The sequence below is a fragment of the Eriocheir sinensis genome, chromosome 31, assembly GCF_024679095.1.
Source record: "Eriocheir sinensis breed Jianghai 21 chromosome 31, ASM2467909v1, whole genome shotgun sequence".
NCBI lineage: Eukaryota > Metazoa > Arthropoda > Malacostraca > Decapoda > Varunidae > Eriocheir > Eriocheir sinensis.
In genome coordinates this window covers 2,533,019-2,548,018 of record NC_066539.1, presented here as the reverse complement: position 1 = coordinate 2,548,018, position 15,000 = coordinate 2,533,019, and the positions used below count along the sequence as shown (strand labels likewise).

General features: G+C 47.4%; 1 protein-coding gene across 1 annotated transcript in view; it reads right to left on the bottom strand.

The window, feature by feature from the left end:
• Positions 1-15,000, bottom strand: part of LOC127005790 (uncharacterized) — a 176,026-nt gene that overhangs the window by 42,453 nt on the left and 118,573 nt on the right. The window lies entirely within an intron of this gene.

The window sequence follows — 15,000 nt, the reverse complement described above, 5'->3', positions numbered from 1 at the left end:
AATGAAGAGGAAAGAAAACGCAGAAAAAAGATAAAATCAATGAAAAAAGAGAGAAAAATAGAATCATCAATAGAGGAGGAAGAGGAGGAGGAGGAGGAGGAGGAGGAGGAGGAGAGGTGTTTTGCTGGCACGTGCAACAGATCCCCATCACTCTCATTACCAAGGATAAAAAAAATAAAAAAAACATCCCCCGCACGTGCAAGAGCCGGACGGAGCAAGATTGAGACAGAAAGGCCTTGGGGAGTGACCTAGGGAGGGGGAGGGGGGGATGAAGTGATGCTGGGTAAGGTGACGCAAAGGGACAGCACGCGGCCACCTGGACAGAGCATATCACTCCCCACCCCACCCCACCCCCCGCCCCCACCACCACCACCGCCACCACCACCACCACCGCCACCACCACCACCAACAACAACAACAACAATCGGCGTTTTTCACAGGTAACAAAGGAGTACACTTGGACAGAGTACTCGTAATAAATCATACCCTACGAGTACATTCTATTGAAAGACGTAGACTGCGAGGTGACAGAACTGATGTTTTGAATGGTAAATTTGATGAACGAGGGCCATTTAGATGACGTATATATATTATGAATCGATATAAGAACACGCAGCAACGGGTATGAGTTGGATAAGTTAAGGTTAGGAAGGAAATGGGTAAGAAATGTTTTTTGAACAGGATGGTAGTGGATAAGTGAAATAAACTAAGCAGGTACGTAATTAAGGTACACACAATTGAAAGCTTTATATGGAGGTTAGATACATTTATGGATGGGAAGGGAATTTGGTTAATACCCATTTTGAGGAAAGTTGGAAAGTTTCGTTTAGTCGGCGCAACATCTGTGGTCATATGCCGGAGAGAGACAGGAGGGGGAAGGAATTATAGGAGAAGGTAACAGATCCCAGGAGACGGGACACAACCCCCGATTAATACCTGGTACCCATTCACTGCTGGGTGGACAGGGGCGTAGGGTATCGGAAAAGCCGCCCAATTTTTTCCACTCCGCCCGGGAATCGAACCCGGGCTCTCTCGGTTGTGAGCCGAGTGTGCTAACCACTGCACCACGAAGCCCCCCCCCCCCATTTTGAGGAACTGCCATGTGTAGGCCGTCTGACCTCTTGTAGTCTCCTTATGTCCTTGTGTATCCTTGTGTAGACAGACATGAACCCCGCCACCACCGCCGCCAGCCGTGTGGAGAAGCTTTACCTTCCCTTGACAAGCTCGCAAACAACCTAATAAAGCGAATCCTTCCCTTCTTTAAAAGCCTCTTACCAAGCATCACTCTTTTGCAATAAGGACATCAGAGAGGAAGTAGGTGACTCTGAAAAATGCTGAACAGGTAGAAAAACGCTTCCCCTTCCATGCCAGCCTCTGAAACACACTGGGACTATGTTAAGTTCCAAGAGTTTTCATTTCGTTAACCAAGGCTGCAAGAACAAACAAGGGTGCAATGAGTCCAAGAGCCTTCAAGTTTCATCAAGCAAGGCTGCGGCGACAGATGACAGCCCGAGGCGGAGAGATAGGGTTCAGCGGAGATGTATTCATGAATGGGGACGCGGGAAAACAGGTCACAGCCTCTACAGCACCTGTGGGACACGCAATAACAAGCCGTTTCCGCCGCGAGACACCGCCAGGCTTTACATAACCAGGGCTGCGGGGACACGTGGCGGTGATTAGAGGGCGCCGGGCTGGGAGGAGGAGGAGGAGGAGGAGGAGGAGGAGGAGGAGAAGGAGGAGGAGGAGGAGGAGGACGAGGAGGAAGAGGAGGAGGAGGCGAGGCGAACGTCCTTCCGTGACCGTGATGGAGTGAACGCAAAGGGCCCCGTAGGGTGACACATGAAGGACCGCTCCCTCATTTCCCCCTGCATGTGTCAGACGCTTCCTCTCCTCTCTCCAATCCCCTTACACCACATCTTGCTATCTCCCTACCCGTCTGCCGTTTCCCTTTCCCTTCGATGCCTAAGACCTCCTCACACGTCTTACACCACGTTTCCCTGCTATCTCCTTGCCCGTTTTCTGCTTCCCCTTTCCATCGCTACCGTACGACCTCCATACATGTCTTACACAACCCCTCCCCGCTACCTCCCTATCCGTCTACCGCTTCCCTGCTCCATCACAGCCATTAGACCTCATTCATCTTGCACTCCCTCGCCATCGTTAATTCAGTTACTCAATTCCAGACCCGTACAGAAACAAGGCTCAGCTCACGTAGTCCCTGTACCAGTCAGACCTAAGGAGTTGCAGGCTTTCAATAAGGGCGACCAGAGTTAGTGTTTAGAGGCGAACACTTTGACGGGAATGAGACGCTGAATGAAAAAATGACAATAGTAATATAGAAAAACAATGCAGATTCGCTCATCCAAGAAGTGGCAATATGGCTACAGACGAATAATTAAATTTGTTGAAGGAAATATTTATCTAGTCCTATATAACAAAGCTGACAACAAAGTAACTCACAATATTCTGATTCTTTTCTTCGAGGTGACGTTCAAGTTGAAACACAAACGTCAGAGAAAAAGGATTCAGTAAGATAAAAAGAAACCGTCTCCCGTCATTAAAAAGACGAGACTCCTGGATGCCAATGTATAACGTTTTCTTGTTCCTGGATATGTTAAGGCAGGTAAGGCATGGTAGGGTAGAGTAATGAACGCTACAGTAAAAAAAATTCCCTTGGTAGAGGTGACTTAATAATCTGGCCGGTGATGGCGGACGTGAACACTCTTGAAGGAGGCTGAAATAATGACAGGCTGAAGAGCGAGGGAAGGGGCGAGAGGCATGACGCAGCGATCAGGGAGGGAGGAAGGGGAGAGGAAGGCAGGGGACGAGTCTAGGCCGTCAGGTCGTTCAGCCGACTCGGATCTTGAGGTTACATGAAGTCATCACAGAAAGGTTATCAGGGAGACAAAAGTAATAATTAATGTAGCTGCTTATAAATATTTAAATGGATAGGGACAAAAACAGTTATGCATTTCTACGTTTTTTTACAGCAGAGGAAGCAGTTCAAGATAAAAAAAAAACAATGTTAGGCGCTGCTTCAGAAAAGAAAACACAAGGAGAGGTCGAAAAGAAAGGGCGTGCTAGATTAATTTTTCGGTAACTATATATTTCTTTTTCAAATTGCATACTTTAAAAAATGGACTACAGTATTATGGAAAACTGCTGTGCAAAGACATCATGTACCTAGGCCTAAGATAAGAGCTGGCTAGAAGACCTGACCACATAGGCCTTGGAAACGAGGGCCTAGGACACGTAACCTCAAAAGAAGGCCAGTCACACTCACCTCCTCTGCTTCTTCTTGTTCTCCTCGGCCTGTAACTTGAGTAGTTTCTCCACGATCTCCTGCACCTCGGCGCCGCGTGGGCCCTGTCTGTCCGCCATGGTGTGGGTCTGGGTGTGCGGGGATGTGGCGGAGGCGTGGGTGGGGGGTGGCGTCAAGCTTCCCCGATGGTGCACCCGGTTACTTACACATCCTCACTCCCTCGTCGTTTGAGTTCGCCTCGAGTTGGCCTTACGATCACGTCTGCACCTGCGTCAGCGTTTTCAATAATGCTTTCAGGTAATGGTCGCCTCAGGTTCACTTTTCCCTTTCCATTTCCATAAGACTCGAATTTTTCACAAGGTTTCGCAACGGAACGAGAAGCGTGACGCAGCCGAGGCCAAGACCGAGGTAAGTCTTTTGATAATGGCTGAACCCTCCCCCCTCCCACCCCTCTTCGAGACGCCCGGACCCGTATTCTCACACGCGTTCGGTTCTCACAAGTTATTTCTAATGGCCACAAAGAAGATTAGTCAGGCTCGCATGAGTGTATTTCATGGTGTAGATGCCTTGTCAGACAGTTACTAGGCTCATAAAACTACCCATGGGCATACTAACGCCACCTCTACGAAAGCCTTATCAAATGTGGGTGAGTAAGCCCGGAAATGTTTGAGGATATGGGCGTAGGCGCAATGAGACTAGGCAGGTGGCCGGTCATATTCCCCTCTGGACATTTACAACCCCCGACCTTATTCCCCCAGACAAATTCCCCCCGGTCATATTCCTCTCTGGACATTTCCCGTGTGGACAGTTCTCTCCTTGTACAGAGAAAGTTACGCAACTGTCCCGGTGCAAGTTTAGGTGTTGGGATGGTAGTTCATATTGAAACGGTTGCATAACTCAGTTCGTTCAAAGTTTCATAATTAAGTCTGAACCCTGCACCGCGTCTCTTCATCACGGCAGAGGTCAGTGTACCCAGACTGTTGATGCCAGATCTCGCTGAAGGCGGCTCTCAGTCCTCACACGTCCCGGATGATGGGTGATGTGATGCTAAAACACTAGGGTGGACACACACACACACACACACACACACACACACACACACACACACACACACACACACACACACACACCATTGCAGCATACCCTTTCTTTCTTTATCAATTTCTTCCCTCACTTCCTCTGTTCCCGTTTCTTCCTCCCTTCCATCCTCCCTCACAATATTACAAACGCGCCAGAGGGAGCAGAATGGGCACACTGCATGATATTCACTGTTATGACATTTCACAGCACAGGTGATTGACGAGGCGCAGACGGACGGATGAGCTTACAATTCAATAACACCCGCCAGTGAATTTTTGAGTAATTTTGATTTTCGGAAAGTTTAAAAAATATAATAAACCATACAGGAGATAACAATCAACGTTGCTGCACCACAGTTTTCAAAGAAGTAAAATAAGAGTTAAAGGAAATGGATAAACAAGAGCAAACAATCCAGGGCTTCCAGGCAACAAGCGGCAGCCATATTCCAAGCGATTTCACTTAATCCAAAAAGCTAGCGGCAGATCCTTAACTGTTTTCTACACTTTATTTTTTTTTATTCTCGTACTTTCATCATAATACTGCTAACAGAAAAAACTGCTATGTCTTTTTCTCCCTAATTTCCCTTCCTTCTCCTTCTGCTTTCTTTCTTTTTGTTATATTCCTTGTTTTATATATTTTTCTCCTTTCCTCTTCATTTCTCTCTCCTATCAATCTCTCTTCCTCCTTATCTCCCTTCCTTCCCTTTCTGTCTCCTTCCTTACCCGAATACGTGCAAGCTATTCCACAAGGCAGGGAGGGACATGTGGAGACAGGGAACAAGGGTGGGAGGCTGGAGCAGGAGCAAAGAGGGGCGGTGCGGGGGACAGGGGGGCGGAGATGAGGCAGGAATGAGAGGTTGGAATTGCGAGCAGCGGGGCAGGAGACGAGAGAGCGAGAGAGAGAAGGCGGGAATGAGCGGCAGAGACAGATGGAAACAGGGACGGGATTGAGGGAGGGAGAGAGGGTGGGTGAAAGGGGAGAGGATGGGGGGGAAGAAGGTATGGAGGGAAGGGAGATAAGATGGTGAGAGAGCGAAAGGCAGAATGAGCAGAATGTGAGGAAGCGGGAATGAGAGAGAGAGAGAGAGAGAGAGAGAGAGAGAGGGAGGGGGGGTGAGGATGCAGAGGAGGAGGTGGAGAAGGGTACGGAGGAGGGACAAGAAAGGGGGAAGGGAGATAAGAGGGCGGAGGAGGGGAAGGAAGTGACAGAACGAGAGGGGAGGCGGAGAGATGGAAATGGGACGTAAGTGAGAGAGTGTGTGTGAAGGTAGGGGGGGAGAGGGAAGGGGACGAGATTTGAGGGGGGGAGATAAGAAGCCGGGGAGAGAGCGAGAGGGAGGAGGAGAGAATCTGATGGAAAGAGGACGGGAATGAGAGAGAATTGGTTTGAAGGCGGAGAGGAGAAGGTGACAGAGGTATGGAGGGAGGACGAGAAACGCGGGAGGGAGATAAAGAGGACGAGGGTGAGGATGGTGTGGGGCGCGGCGTCAAAGACAGTTAAAGGTAAAGGTAACGGGGTACGAGCGGCCGGAGCTGGAATCGTTTATGCGGCGGAGTTCACTGACGTCTGCCACATGCTAAGCCTTGTCTGGGAGCCACACTTCACGCGGTTTGCTGGGAGGGTAGAGGGTAGCGGAATGCCTAGCGGGTCAGAGGCAAAAACAAACATCTCGGAGGGCGTAGACGAGGCACATATGAGGCATTGAAGGGCACAAGAGGAGGGTATCAGGACACCTCTCCTCCCGAAATTGACCTCTCTTTCGGCCACCGCTTTTGATTCTTTTTTTTTTGTAGGAGCAGCGAGTAGCGGGCTTTTTTTTTTTCATTATTGTTTCCTTTTTTTGTGCCCTTGAGCTGTCTCCTTTGTCGTAAAAAAAAAAAAAAATCCGTTTAAGTTCTACCTCTCGCCAACAATAAGCATGGGTTAAGAGAGCTTCTGAAGGGGGAGAGGTATATAGACAGGGGCATAGAAAGCTACCGTACGCGCTATATGTAAGCCGCTTCTTCCCTTTTCCTCATCTCATTGTTCTAAAGGGGCATATGTATGTAGAAGGGGGCATATAGAGCTACCATGCCCCCTATATCTAACCCTCTTCCTTCTTACCCCTCCCGATATTGTGAAGCGGCGTATGTATATAGAAGGGGGCATAAACAGCTACCGTCCTCCCTATATGTAACCCTTTCCTACCTTCTTCCCCTCCCCAGGTTATGTAGGGGCATATGCACATAGAAGGGGCAATAGAAAGCGACCATACACCCTATATCTATCCTTTCCTTCTGCTCCCTCACAAGGCTAGGTTCGCAGGGGTGTCTTGCTCTTGTGCAGAATATCCGGACGCGAGGAAGCTGGACTCCGCGCGACCTTCCTTGAATTTAGCTCAGGAAAATTATTCATTAAAAATGTCCGGGATAAACATGTTGACTTTCGCGGGACGTGGGTGGCGGATGGCGGAAAATACGGACTAAAGAGAAGGAGGGAGAAGAGATGAAGGATGAGGAGGAGTTTGAGAAGCACGAGTGAGGAGGAGAGGGAGGAAGAAGAGTAGGAAGGCAGCAATGACAATAACATCGACGACAAGGAAATGAAGAAGCGTGAGACGGAAGAAGAGGAACGAGGTGATGAGGAAGAGGAGGAAGAGGTGGAGAGCAAGGAGGAGGAGGAAGAGGAGGAGAAGGAGGAGGGGGAAGAGGACGATGAGGAAGATGATAAGGCCTACGGGGATGCTGATAATGATGGTGATGAGGAGGGGAAGGGGGAGAAGGAGAGAGAAGCAGAAAAAAATAAGAACAAAAAACAAAAAGAAAGAAGCGAGGAGGAGGAGGAGGAGGAGGAGGAGGAGGAGAAGGAGGAGGAGGTGGAGAGCAAGGAGGAGGAGGAGGAGGAGAAAGAGGAGGGGGAAGAGGACGATGAGGAAGATGATAAGGCCTACGGGGATGCTGATAATGATGGTGATGAGGAGGGGAAGGGGGAGAAGGAGAGAGAAGCAGAAAAAAATAAGAACAAAAAACAAAGAGAAAGAAGCGAGGAGGAGGAGGAGGAGGAGGAGGAGGAGGAGGAAGAGGAGAAGGAGGAGCGGCATGTTTACTACCGAGGGTGGATTTGCAGTGTGCACGGTACTGAAAAAATTATGGCGACTTGTTTGTCTCGACACACACACACACACACACACACACACACACACACACACACTCAGCGTTCCGTGTACGTGTTCAGAGTTAACCAGAACACTCAGACTCTTTCGGCGATATGTCTTGTTATTCGACCCTCAGACTCTTTCGGCGATATGTCTAGTAAAACGACCCTCAGACTCTTTCGGCGATATGTCTTGTTATTCGACCCTCAGACTCTTTCGGCGATATGTCTTGTTATTCGACCCTCAGACTCTTTCGGCGATATGTCTTGTTATTCGACCCTCAGACTCTTTCGGCGATATGTCTTGTTATTCGACCCTCAGACTCTTTCGGCGATATGTCTTGTTATTCGACCCTCAGACTCTTTCGGTGATATGTCTTGTAAAACGACCCTCAGACTCTTTCGGGGATATGTCTTGTAAAACGACCCTCAGACTCTTTCGGCGATATGTCTTGTTATTCGACCCTCAGACTCTTTCGGGGATATGTCTTGTAAAACGACCCTCAGACTCTTTCGGCGATATGTCTTGTAATACGACCCTCAGACTCTTTCGGCGATATGTCTTGTTATTCGACCCTCAGACTCTTTCGGCGATATGTCTTGTAAAACGACCCTCAGACTCTTTCGGCGATATGTCTTGTTATACGACCCTCAGACTCTTTCGGCGATATGTCTTGTTATTCGACCCTCAGACTCTTTCGGCGATATGTCTTGTTATTCGACCCTCAGACTCTTTCGGGGATATGTCTTGTTATTCGACCCTCAGACTCTTTCGGGGATATGTCTTGTTATACGACCCTCAGACTCTTTCGGCGATATGTCTTGTTATACGACCCTCAGACTCTTTCGGTGATATGTCTTGTTATACGACCCTCAGACTCTTTCGGCGATATGTCTTGTAATACGACCCTCAGACTCTTTCGGCGATATGTCTTGTTATACGACCCTCAGACTCTTTCGGCGATATGTCTTGTAAAACGACCCTCAGACTCTTTCGGCGATATGTCTTGTAAAACGACCCTCAGACTCGTTCGGCGATATGTCTTGTTATACGACCCTCAGACTCTTTCGGCGATATGTCTTGTTATACGACCCTCAGACTCTTTCGGCGATATGTCTTGTAAAACGACCCTCAGACTCGTTCGGCGATATGTCTTGTAAAACGACCCTCAGACTCTTTCGGCGATATGTCTAGTAAAACGACCCTCAGACTCTTTCGGCGATATGTCTTGTAAAACGACCCTCAGACTCTTTCGGGGATATGTCTTGAAACGACCTCAGACTCTTTCGGCGATATGTCTAGTAAACGACCTCAGACTCTTTCGGCGATATGTCTAGTAAAACGACCCTCAGACTCTTTCGGCGATATGTCTAGTAAAACGACCCTCAGACTCTTTCGGCGATATGTCTAGTAAAACGACCCTCAGACTCTTTCGGCGATATGTCTAGTAAAACGACCCTCAGACTCGTTCGGCGATATGTCTTGTAAAACGACCCTCAGACTCTTTCGGCGATATGTCTTGTTATACGACCCTCAGACTCTTTCGGGGATATGTCTTGTAAAACGACCCTCAGACTCTTTCGGGGATATGTCTTGTTATTCGACCCTCAGACTCTTTCGGCGATATGTCTTGTTATTCGACCCTCAGACTCTTTCGGCGATATGTCTTGTTATTCGACCCTCAGACTCTTTCGGCGATATGTCTTGTAAAACGACCCTCAGACTCTTTCGGCGATATGTCTTGTAAAACGACCCTCAGACTCTTTCGGCGATATGTCTTGTAAAACGACCCTCAGACTCCTTCGGCGATATGTCTTGTAAAACGACCCTCAGACTCCTTCGGCGATATGTCTTGTAAAACGACCCTCAGACTCTTTCGGCGATATGTCTTGTAAAACGACCCTCAGACTCTTTCGGCGATATGTCTTGTAAAACGACCCTCAGACTCTTTCGGGTCCCACAACGAATATTTCCAAAGGCCACAAGGGAGATTGGTCAGGTCCTCATTAGTGTTGGGAGTGGCCGTATCCCCAGACGCTTTCGGCTCTCATTATAAATATTTCCCATGAGTATTCACATTGATGGTGCAGAAGGCTCATCTAATTAGTATTTGGAGAGGCGGTGGCCAAGTGATTTGCGTGCGGACGTGGTGAGCCCGATGACCTAGCGTGGACTATGATGACCTAGCGTGGACTATGATGACCTAGCGTGGACTATGATGACCTAGCGTGGACTATGATGACCTAGCGTGGACTATGATGACTTAGCGTGGACTATGATGACTTAGCGTGGACTATGATGACCTAGCGTGGACTATGATGACCTAGCGTGGACTATGATGACCTAGCGTGGACTATGATGACCTAGCGTGGACTATGATGACCTAGCGTGGACTATGATGACCTAGCGTGGACTATGATGACCTAGCGTGAACTATGATGACCTAGCGTGGACTATGATGACCTAGCGTGAACTATGATGACCTAGCGTGAACTATGATGACCTAGCGTGAACTATGATGACCTAGCGTGAACTATGATGACCTAGCGTGAACTATGATGACCTAGCGTGAACTATGATGACCTAGCGTGGACTATGATGACCTAGCGTGGACTATGATGACCTAGCGTGGACTATGATGACCTAGCGTGGACTATGATGACCTAGCGTGGACTATGATGACCTAGCGTGGACTATGATGACCTAGCGTGGACTATGTTCGTGTCCCCACCGAAACACGCTGATTTTTCAAGTCATTGCCGAGTGGCGGAAGATTATCCACATGCTGTCCGGATCTTCAATCAACCTTAACTTCAGCGACTTCGGTCAAGAGGAACACCGGGGGGCAGCATGGGCCAAACAAGAGTCATACATCACGGCAGCCACTATAAATAAAATTAGCCAGCGCCACTAACGTACTGGGGCCATCCATAAGACCCCTCAAGAAAGTCTACCAGCGCTACAGGAAGCACAAAAAAATCAATAGGCTCATAAAACTATCCATGAAACGACCACAGAGGAGATAGACTGGGTTCTCATGAGTTTTTAACGTACAATGTGGAGAAGACTTCGATACCTCTAACAATGCCTTACCAAATGTGTGTGTGTGTGTGTGTGTGTGTGTGTGTGTGTGTGTGTGTGTGTGTGTGTGTGTGTGTGTGAGATTGAGAATATGAATCATAGTGACATGAGAAAGGAAGGTAAGGCAGAGGGCAGGGAAAGGAGGAAGGAGGTGATGATGACGTAAATAAACAAGGGAATGGAAAAATGAATGCAAGAGGGAACCGACGTAAAAAAAAGGAACATCAGGAAAAGAAAAAATGTAGGAATAAGCTGACAGTGACATAAGAGAGGTAAGGGAAAGCGAATCGAAGAGAGGAATGAGCAGGAAAATGACGCACGGGAAAGGAAAATGAAGGAAGGAGAAGGAAAGGAAGAGGAAAGGGAGAGGGATGAAGAAAGGAGAGGGCGGAGGAGAGTGGGGTTAAAGAATGTGACGTAAGAAAGGGATGAAAGAGAGACGGAAATGAAGGGAGGAGGAGGAGGTAGAAACGGAGGAAAGGGAAGGGGAGAAAAAGGAGAAAAGGGAAGGGGAGAAAAAGGAGAAAAGGGAAGGGGAGAAAAATGATGAAAGGGAAAAGGGAGAAGGAGTTAGGTAAAAGAATGACAGGACTAAGGAAAGGAAAAGGATAATGAAGAGGAAGTAACAAAGTGACATTACAGAGAGGAAAATTTAGGATAAGGAAAAGGGAAAAGTGCAGGAAAGTGAATGAAAGTGAATGGAGGATGTGAGAGCGTGACATGACTAAGGAAAAGGAGAAGGAAAGAGAACGGAAAACTTGAGTGCCATGAATAATATACGAAAGGGAAAAGGAAATGAGGGGAGGAAAGAGAGGAAAAGGAAAGGAAAATGCATGGAGGAGGTGGCTGTACCATGACTGAGTGAGGGTGAGGAAAGGAAAAATGGAGGAAAAAGTATATTGAGAGAGAGGAGAAAGATGAGAGGAAAAGGAAAAGAGGGGAAAAGAGGAAAGAGGAAAAGGAAAGAAAGGAAAAGAGGAAAACGCAAATGAAGGAGGGATTTAAGTGTGACATAACTGAGAAAGGAAAATTTGAGGAAAAAGTATTAAGAGAGAAGAAACAGATGAGAGGAAAAGGAAAAGAGGGGAAAAGAGGAAAGAGGAAAAAGAGAGGAAAAGAGGAAAACGCAAATGAAGGAGGGATTTAAGAGTGACATAACTGAGAAAGGAAAATTTGAGGAAAAAGTATTAAGAGAGGAAAAATATGGTAGGAAAGGAAAAGAGGGGAAAAGAGGAAAGAGGATAAGGAAAGAGAGGAAAAGAGGAAAACGGAAATGAAGCAGGGATTGAAGGGTGACATAACTGAGAAAGGAAAATTTGAGGAAAAAGTATTAAGAGAGGAAAAAGATGAGAGGACAGGAAAAGAGGGGAAAAGAGGAAAGAGGAAAAAGAGAGGAAAAGAGGAAAACGCAAATGAAGGAGGGATTGAAGAGTGACATAACTGAGAAAGGAAAATTTGAGGAAAAAGTATTAAGAGAGGAAAAAGATGAGAGGACAGGAAAAGAGGGGAAAAGAGGAAAGAGGAAAAAGAGAGGAAAAGAGGAAAACGCAAATGAAGGAGGGATTGAAGAGTGACATAACTGAGAAAGGAAAATTTGAGGAAAAAGTATTAAGAGAGGAAAAAGATGGTAGGAAAGGAAAAGAGGGGAAAAGAGGAGAGGATAAGGAAAGAGAGGAAAAGAGGAAAACGCAAATGAAGGAGGGATTTAAGTGTGACATAACTGAGAAAGGAAAATTTGAGGAAAAAGTATTAAAAGAAGAAAAAGATGAGAGGAAAAGGAAAAGGGGAAAAGAGGAAAGAGGAAAAAGAGAGGAAAAGAGGAAAACGCAAATGAAGGAGGAATTTAAGAGTGACATGACTGAGCAAGGAAAATGAAAATGAAGGGAGGAGGTGGAGGAGACATAACCAAGAGGGGAAAAAGAAAATGAAGAAAGGAGGCAAAAGTGACATGACTAAAGAAAATAAGAAAGGGAAAACAAGAGGAGGATATAAGAGGAACACAACAGATAGGAAAATGAAGACAAAGCAAGATGGCTGAGGAGTAACAAAACAGAAGCACAAAAACGAGAAAAAACAAGGGGAAGGGAAAGCTGCCATTGAGGTGAAGGTAACAGGGGACTAAGGGGAAGCTGCAAAGGAGGAGGAGGAGGAGGCAGGAGGGATGTGATGTGCCTCTTACAGCGCCTACCCCCCCCACCCACCCCCACCCCCCACACCACCACCACACCCCCGTCCTCTCCCTCCAGATGTCTGATGGTAATTTCCCCTAACAAGGCAGTGGCAACACCCTCTTCTCGGCAGGCTGTGAGGGGAAGAGGAGGAGGAGGATGAGGAGGAGGAGGAGGAGGAGGAGGAGGAGGAGAAGGAGGAGGAGGAGCAATTTTTCATGTCTAGTCTTTTCCTCTTTTACCCTTCCAGTCCCTTTCCCTTCCCTTCTTCCTCCCCTCCATCCTTCCTTCTTTTCTGTCTGTGAGGAGGAAGAGGAGGAGGAGGAGGAGGAGGAGGAGGAGGAGGGAAAATGTCACTCCGTCAGCAATTTTTCATGTCAAGTCGAATTTTCCTCTTTTGCCCTTCCAGTCCCTTTCCCTTCCCTTCTGCCTCCCTTCCATCCTTCCTTCTTTTCCGTCTCCCTCGTCTAACATTTTCTTTCTTACCCTTCCTTCTCCCTCCCCTATTGCGTTCTGCCTTGTTTCCCACGTTCCCAATCTTCTGTTCCTTATTTTCTTCCTTATTTGTTCATTTTCTTTCCTTTATTCCTTTCTTTTCGTTATATTATTTTCTCTACCTTATAGTCATTCTTTCCTCCCTTCCATTAAGTCATTATTTCCTCCACTCCATCATTCCTTTCTTCCATCCTACACTTATTCCTATTCTTTATTCCTTCTTTCCTCCATTCCTCTCTTCCTTTCTTCCTTGGTTTCTTCTTCCTCCATCTTTCCTATCCTCATTCAAGCCCATCCTTCCTTCCCTTTCCTTCCCCTTCCCTTCCTTCCTTCCTTCCCTTGCACCCAATCCATAACTCACTTCCTCGTACACACACACACACACACACACACACACAGGCAGGTAAACACGGCCACTATTGCTAATGACGATATATAACCTAATAATGGTAGGTAACCCGATTATGGGGGAGGGAGAATCGAAGGGGGGGGGTCGGAGAGAGAGAGAGAGAGAGAGAGAGAGAGAGAGAGAGAGAGAGAGAGAGAGAGAGAGAGAGAGAGAGAGAGAGAGAGAGAGAGAGAGAGAGAGAGAGAGAGAGAGAGAGAGAGAGAGAGAGAGAGAGAGAGAGAGAGAGAGAGAGAGAGAGAGAGAGAGAGAGAGAGAGAGAGAGAGAGAGAGAGAGAGAGAGAGAGAGAGAGAGAGAGAGAGAGAGAGAGAGAGAGAGAGAGGTAAGACCAAACCATTAATAATAAGAAAACACGTGTCGACTGATTGGCATTACTGACAAGGCAGAGAAAGGACTGGAAAAAAATAAGGCAAAAAGAAAAGGAGGAAAAAAAGGGAGGAAAAAATAATAAATGTGATTTGTTAGCGGAAACCTGTGTGTTAGGCGCCTTTGTGAGGGCGTCAAGGCGTAAGTAAAGGGCGTCAAAGGCGTAAAGGGGAGAGGATGAGATGAGTGATGGATGGCAGGAAGAGAATGAGACAGGAAGGAAGGGATGGGATGGGAGAGGAATGGTATGGCAAAGAAGAGAAGGGAGGGGAAGGAAAGGAAGGGAAGGGAAGGGAGGGTAAGGGATGAGAAGAGAAGGAAAGGGAAAGGAAAGGAAGAGAATGAGACAGGAAGGAAGGGATGGGATGGGATAGGAATGGTATGGCAAAGAAGAGAAGGGAGGGGAAGGAAAGGAAGGAAGGAAGGAGGGTAGGGGATGAGAAGAGAAGGAAAGGGAAGGGAAAGGAAGGGAAGGAAGGAAGGAAGGAAGGAAGGAAGGGAAGGGAGGGTAAGGGATGAGAAGAGAAGGAAAGGGAAAGGAAAGGAAGATAATGAGACAGGAAGGAAAGGATGAGATGGGAAAGGAAGGGTATGGCAAAGAAGGGAAGGGAGGGGAAGGAAAGGAAAGGATGGGAGGGGAGGGTAGGGGATGAGAAGAGAAGGAAAGGGAAGGGAAAGGAAGGGAAGGGAAGGAAAGGGAAGGGAAGGGAAGGGAAACGAAGGGAAGGGAGGGGAAGGGAAGGGAAGGGAAAGAAAGGGAAGGGAAGGAAAAGGACGAAAAGAAAAGGAAATTAAATGAAAGAAAAGGGAAGGGATGGGAATGGCAAGAAAGGGAAAAAAAGTGAAGGAAAGTGAAGTGAATCGAAGAATAGGAAAGGGAAGGGAAAGGAAGGGAAGGGAAAGGAAGGGAGGGAAGGGAAGGAAAAGGAAGAGAAGGGAAGGGAAGGTAAAGGAAAGGAAGGGAAGGGAAGGGGAAGGGGAGAAAAAGGAAGGAAACGAAAGTGAAGG